This window comes from Fundulus heteroclitus, chromosome 15 (assembly GCF_011125445.2).
Source record: "Fundulus heteroclitus isolate FHET01 chromosome 15, MU-UCD_Fhet_4.1, whole genome shotgun sequence".
Classification (NCBI taxonomy): domain Eukaryota; kingdom Metazoa; phylum Chordata; class Actinopteri; order Cyprinodontiformes; family Fundulidae; genus Fundulus; species Fundulus heteroclitus.
In genome coordinates, this window is record NC_046375.1 from 16,938,068 (window position 1) to 16,945,330 (window position 7,263).

Here is a 7,263-nt window from a genome sequence, read left to right on the forward strand (position 1 = left end):
TAAGATAAGATATACTTTACTGATCTCACGGTGGAGAAATTCACTTATCACATTTACTCAATAATCAAAAGAAGGTGCCAAAAGGAGGAAAATGTGCTTGAGGTATAGACAGTGCATCCACATATATACTGTGGATCGAGAAAAAAAAATAGAAATAAAGCAGGGATTTACGATGACTTGTGTACCTTTAGGTGACTTACATACATATGGATTTAGCATTGTGCATTACAGTGGTACCAGGTAAAGAACAACAGCGAGGTTGCTGAAGCTTCTTATTAAGCGGGATTATTGCACAGATTATTGTGCAGGGTATTAAATGGTAATTGCACATTAGTTATTAAATAGCAATTGCACATCAGCTATTGCACAAGTTATTGCAGTTATAGTGCAGCATTGTAAAGTCTGATGGCAGCAGAGATGAATGACTTGCGGTAGCGCTCCTTTTTACAGACAGGGTGTGTCTGTCACTAAAGGAGCTGCTCAGCTCCACTACAGTCTGGTGCAGGGGGTGGAAGGTGTTGTCCATGATGGGTGTAAGCTTGGACAACACCCTCCTCTCAGCCACTTCCTCCACAGAGTCCAGAGGGCAGCCCAGGACAGAAGTGGCCTTCCTCACCAGCTTATTCAGCCTCTTTCTGTCCCGCTCTGCCCTGCCAGGGGCCCAGTAGATGACAGCGTAGAGGACGGGTGAGGCCACCACAGAGTCATAGAAGGTTTTAAGCAGGGGCCTGCTCACTCCAAAGGACCTCAGCCTCCTCAGGAGGTGGAGGCGGCTCTGGCCCTTCTTGTATAGAGCTTCGGTGTTATGAGTCCAGTCCCGTTTATTACTAACATGAACACCCAGGTATTTGAAACTCTCCACAGTTTCTATGTCCTGCCCCTGGATGTTCACGGGGGAGTGAGGTGGGGGTCTTCTCCTGAAGTCGATCACCATCTCCTTGGTCTTACTGGTGTTAAGACACAGTAATTTAATTATTTAATTGTTTATTATTTGTTTAATTATGGCGTAACAACACATAAAGCTGCTGAGATGAGACAGTACAAGATATTTCATTCCCGGGAATTTTTTCAGGAAACCAGAAATTGACTTTTTTTTTACAGAATAGTTTTCACAAATCCCAAACTCTGCACAAGACATTCTATAACCATTGTTGAATAATCCAGTCCAAGTGTAACCAGTCCACATGTCGTGGTTTTCATGCTAAAAAAAAGCATAAAAACTTTGCCTTTTATGTTTCACAAACAGTAAAGGTCTCATGAATCTCAGACTATGTATAGCTAAATCTCCATTGAGTATAAAAATGTCCTGTTAGGTTTTATTTTGTCTAAGTGTGGTCCGTAAGTAACTCATTAATAGGAGTGTTAAGAACTGTAAAATAGTCCTTTATTTAGGCCCCTATGTGAAGCTCTGACGGAGAAGCCATCTTTAGCTTTGCTAACAATTAGCCAGCTGCAGTTTTGGCACAGTGCTTAGAAATGCTTTGAATCTTGTATGTCATAGTATTTCTTTCTCTATTAGCTTCCAAACATAGCAGATAATAGTATAGAAACATAATGTATTGTCTCAGAGTGGGGCAATTCAGGCATAATAGCTGCAGCAGCAAAGTGGACACAGGATGTCCTGGGTGTGGTCCCGTTTTTTGGTTTGTGTGAGATCTCTGCTGAAGGGGCGTGGCTGAGCTGTGGCAGAATGCACACCTGAGCTGAATATTCTAAATTGTCAACTAGGGATTCAAGGAGCTGCTGGACTAACGTTCAGTACCTGCTTGTCAACCCAAGAAATAGAGTCAAACTCTCTGTGTTGCTAGGAGTGGTGGTAAAATGAGGCATTGAACCCCCTGTCCTATCCATTATAAAATTGTACAGGTTCAGTCACCAGCCATTACCACACACTAGTATAGTCACTAGCTATGTTTACATGCACAACATTTCACCATCGGATTAAAATGTATTTGGATTAAATAATCAGATTGTACTATTTATATGGGCACACAAGCAATTAATACAATCATAATGTGCGTGTACATGCACCTGGCTTTATTCAGAATAGAACTCTGAGATGCACAGACAAATTCCCCTAAAAAAATACAGAAGTAGAAGTACTTCCATTTTTGCTGAACCACAAAAGAATAGTAAAAAAAGAAGTAATACATGAGTTTGTTTGTATTCCGAGAACCCAGGATGGACTTGCACAAAGTTCTAATTATGGTGTAAACGTTACTGCATAAGCAACAATTTTGAGCTCTTTTATTTTTTTTGAACACAGTCTGTATCAGTAGCCCGACGTATTTCCACCATTCACCACCGGAGAAATACATCACGTTTACGTCAGGCGTACATGCGCACTCGGGTCAGTTTGACACATTCAGAGCAACTTGAGCCTGACAAGTGTTTATATGCCCGTTGATCAGATTATCAATTGGTATAAACCACCCGATCATAATATTCAGAATGACTTGTTTACATGACACATTTTTACTCAGCCCTTTATTCCAATTACTTTTGTCCATGTCAACATATTTACTTTGATTAGCCTGTTTTCAGAGGTGGGTAAATCTGGCTTTAGAAATTAAAAGCCCTGCCTGGTTTTCTTTCGTCCTTGTCAATTAACCAGGTTATTTTAACCCAGTGGCCTGAAACTCCAGTCCACCATTGCCAGTATCCTGCAACTTTTAGATGCACCCCTTGCCCCACACAGCTAAATCAAAAGGCTAAACTACCTCACAAGCATGCAGTCAAGGGCTTCATCCAAATACACTAGGGCTGGGTATCATCTAGGATGAGCCGATTCGATACGATTCTCGATACACAGCTCACGATACGATACGATTCTCGATACATAGCTCAGCTTGATTTGATTCCAATATCGATATTTATTACTTTGAATTAATGCTCAGTGATTCAATCACCAAAATCAGCCAAATATTATGTTTATGTTCTATTTATTGATCACAGACATATTAACAGGAAAATAAAGTGCATTTGCTTCAATGCATTTAACGTGTCACAGAAACCAAAAATGTGCCCAAACATCTGATTTTAGGGACAAAGGAGCTTCTAAAATCCTGTCGGCCGTTCCACAAATTCGTCTCACTTGCTCTCCTTCGCTGTGAACTGTAATGGTTGCGCTGTAATAACGCCCCCTAGAGGTTGGGAGGTATATCGATATTGAAAGCCAGAATATCGATATTAAATCGTTTTTAAAAATATCGATATTAATCTTTATATCGATTTTTATGCACAGCCCTAAAATACACTTAATAACAGCTTCTAGCTCCTGCTCTTTGACCTTTTATGGGGTCAACAGTGAGAACTGTATTGGGGAGGGGAAAGGAGCTTTGGACTGCCGTGCAGAATTCAGACAGCGTTAAACTCCGACATCAATACATGGCGGGAACACACATGGATGATGTGAGTCAAACCCGGGCCTACAACCTTCCGAAAATGAACTACAAAGTGAGCGATCTCTTATCTCCAGACATTTTTGTTGATTTCCGTGAGGGGGCTGTGCTGATATGTCATGTCAAGCAAAGGATTGTGCGATAACTTAAGGGCTCTTAGCGCCAGTAAGGGACGTTGCGGGTTCTTAGGCAAAACTAGGCACGGGAGGGAGCACATGTTACTTTTCCTACCTCCTTCCTTACTGACTGCACTATTCGGACAGCACTTATTATGGTGACCGCTGACGCATTTCCGCTTTGGGTAAAGAGTCCTTGCTCTATAAGAGTATTCAGAGCCAAGCTCTGCAGAGCTCTACTAATGAGCTCATACTGGAGTCAGGTGTCTTGAATCAGACATGCAACTAAAGCTGCAGTACACCAGCACTTGTGGACTAGAGTTTCAGAGCACTATTTTAAACATTAGTCCAGATCTATGCTGTGGAGCTGGAAATGCAAATGGTTGGAACTAATCTCTGCACAGGCTTTTTACTTTCTGAACCTGGATTACCTACCTCTGCCTGTTTTAGTAAATCCTGTATTTGTGGAAAAATAAAGAGCTTGTCTGCACCCTTATTAAAAGCCCAGTGTGTTAATAAACCAAAATGAAATGCTTCCTATATGAGCTCTAACCACCAAGCCTTTACCCAATACTTGTCACTTAATATTATGTTGACACTAAACACTACTTATCCACCTCCCGGGCGATTTACATATTATCCCCATGCAAAAGGTGCTTTCAGGAGTAAAATAGCAGACCGCAATGCAATCGACTTGATTAGAACGATGCAATCGGCGTGATTAGGCTGAAACGAGCAACGCAAGAGTGAAGTGGAACCCTCGATGACTTTTGCTGAAGTTCAAAAATCTGAATTTTTCTCTCAGTTTGTGTCGCCTCAACAATCAGGGACTGGTTATTCTTATGACATATGGCGAAGGAGCGCAGCGGAGACAAAGCCGTCTTTAATAAAAATGGAAGATAGAAAAATGTATGTTGACATAGGATGAAGTAAGGAATGCACTTTAGAGGTTTGTGGGCGGCTTTGAAAAAAGCCGTTTTAATATAGCCCTTAAAAGGACTGTGAAGTCATTCATCATTTGTCCTACTCTTGTAGCTTCAGACCTGGCCCCGGCCAGCCACCACCTCTGCAGCTGGCCCTGGTGCTCTCTCTGCCTGGCCTCTTGCTCTGATCTCCCGCTGTTCCTGTTTGGCTCTCTGCTCATTTTAGAATATATTTAAAACTTTTACTGTTCATTTGTAAATATCTTAAAGATCTCACACCCCATTATTTATCTGAGTGTTTAAGTGTTTGTGAGCATAGCAGGTCCTTGAGCACAGCGAGTCAGCTTTTAATAATAATAATCATAATCAGTGGTGGCTGGTGACAATTGTTTTTTTCTTTTCTTTCTTTGGTGGCGGGGGGGCAAAAGCCTTGTGAAATTATTAATTTGCAAATAATTGACCAAATGTTCTTTCACCATGCGATTCTCTCCTTTCCTATCGTTGTTGTTGTTGTTGTTGTTGTTGTTGTTGTCTGGCACTTATGTTTGTATCCATATGTGTCATTTAAATTTGCACCTATACATTAAAGCTGCCTGGGGTGTGACTGATTTGCAGGTATCATAAATTAATCTGATTTGATGAAGAATGACACAAAAAGTGCACGTTGGTCAAGAAAAAAAGTTGTCCAATTTGAGACCAGCATTAAGTCACGTGTAAGTTAGAAAGGTATAAACGTACATACACACTCATTTGTCTGGCACTTCATGCCATTGAAACGTATGTATGTAAACCCAAAGAAACCCAAAATTGAACGGGAATGCTTAAAAAAATTAAGACACATTTCAGGATAGAACAATTGTAATATTTCACTTTTTTATGTAATTTATGTTTGCTGTCTACAGTTTTTCCTGCAGTTTTGATGGGCGAGGCACCTGAGCGGTCCCTGTTGCCAAGCCATTGTTGATTATAAAACACTTTATTCATATACTACATTCCAATGACATTTGTGCTAATTTAACCTGTCCCTTCTAGGGTACAGTGGGCTGCGACTGTGCAGCACAAAGTGAATACTATATTGCTGTCCACACATCGCTGGATATCAGGGAAAGATTATTTTTTTTTTTTGCATTTTGGCTTTTCATCCGCACAAAAACTCCATTTTACCAAAAGCTATTATACCTGAAAACTCTTTTCATCTACACATGCAAACAAAAAAAACATGGTTTTCTCTAGTTCATTGTTCCTTTTGAGTGTTCTATTATTTGATGGTTATGGCTCCTTATTTAAATACATTAATATAGAAAATATTTTATGTTTCAGTCAAATTAATTTAGTCAACAAACTTTTTAACTAAGTTAGTAACAATTACTGAACTACCAAGTAAAAATGAAAATAATGAGCAAAACTAATGACTGCGGCTAAAAGAACAGATAATAAAACTAAAACCAAAAACTAAAAACAATGATGCAGTGATATGACAGTTCAGACTGGTTATCTATGTTTAAGAACTTTGGTTTGTTTAGTGGAATTTGGAATGAGGTCTGACTAGGTTTAAAACTAATTAAGAACAACAGTCGGTATGTGTTCAAAAACACATTCACAATGTTTAGGAGAGAGAAAGTATTATTTTAATAAAACCATTTTCTAAAACTAATTGGCTTACTAATTACAGATAGTTAACTTTTTGGACAATTGATTCTAAATGTATCAGCTAGCCAATTACATTACGTAATAGACTACTAAAATGGTGAATTAAAATGGATATAAACACACAATTTGGCCAACAGCGGTGGGAGTGATGCCCTTTCCAGGATTAGCAGCTTAGCTAACACTAAAGATAATGGCTCCATGTAAGAATAGGGTGTGTTATTTGTCATTATACATACAACAACATTTCATAGATCAGATGCAGGGTTAGCCTGAGCTGCTGCAAGTGATCACACTGCAACTAATAGCCACTAAATGTCTTTAGAGGTAGGAGAGACCGGAGCACCCGGAGGAAACCTATGCAGTCACAGGGAGAGCATGCAAACTTCACAAAGGCCCCTGCCGAAGCCAGGACTTTCTTACTGTGATGTAAGAGTGATAACCACTGTGCCACCATGCTGCTAACGAAAGCTTCCTGGCCTGGTATTTAACCATGGCCTCACACGTCAAATAAATACCTTGCAATACTCACCCAACAGTGCACTGCATAAACCGTTTCGTGTGGATGTGCTACAACTTTGAATGATGAATGCAGTGCAGTTTTCTGCTGATAATAGTGAGATATTTGATCCTTTTGAAACATTCTCATCATTCAACAGATTGGTGTTTGGGCTAGAGTTTAACATTGAATATGCCTTACACACGGTAGGAAAAAAAGCTAAAAATCCCAAACGATCTTTAAGAGCTACTGGCTACCCTAAAATTTGCTTACCTATTCATTAATTTCCTCTTATTTATGCCAGGCTCACTGGGTCTTATCTTATCTCTAATGGTCAAATAGAATAGGCAAGGGATGCTGTACACAGACACACACTTAGGCACACACACACACACACACACACACACACACACACACACACACACACACGCACACACACACACACACTGTCCAATTTACTAAAACTAACCTGCAGTGGGAAAAATCAAGAGTTCCCAGAGAGAACTCACACATGCACTGAAATACCATCAAAAACTCCTTAAAGAAATAGCCACTACCAAAGGTGACTACTGTGCTATCATAGCTTATAATTATAGAGAAGTGCTGGAAAACTAAATCTAAAAACTAATGTTTGTTCAGCATTGGTATTATTTTGTCTTTCAATCTTTGTTGGACGT